We start from the raw sequence: 323 nt of genomic DNA, 5'->3' as shown, positions 1-323 counted from the left end.
GATAAGTGGATGGCCAACTCTTGACTTGGTGACAATCCTTATCTTCTCTTGCCTACCCAAAACGTCATTGATAACTTTAGAACTGGAACTACTTGAAAACATGAAAGTTGTAGAAAATTATCTCATCTTTCTAGGAAAAAAAATGAAGGTCATTTTGACTTTTAGAACTCTAGATATAGGTCAAACATTGAATAGTGCTTGAGTTATAGAACAGATTCGGACTTCTTTATTGTTGCTATAATTTGGACTTGAAAATGACATTTTTAAATATTGGGCTCCATATGAAAGTTGTAGGTCTATGTCTTACCTTTCCATCCATATAA

The sequence above is a fragment of the Populus euphratica genome, unplaced genomic scaffold, assembly GCF_000495115.2.
Source record: "Populus euphratica unplaced genomic scaffold, PopEup_1.0 scaffold784.1, whole genome shotgun sequence".
NCBI classification, from domain to species: Eukaryota; Viridiplantae; Streptophyta; class Magnoliopsida; order Malpighiales; family Salicaceae; genus Populus; species Populus euphratica.
Note: the sequence above shows the minus strand (reverse complement) of the source record.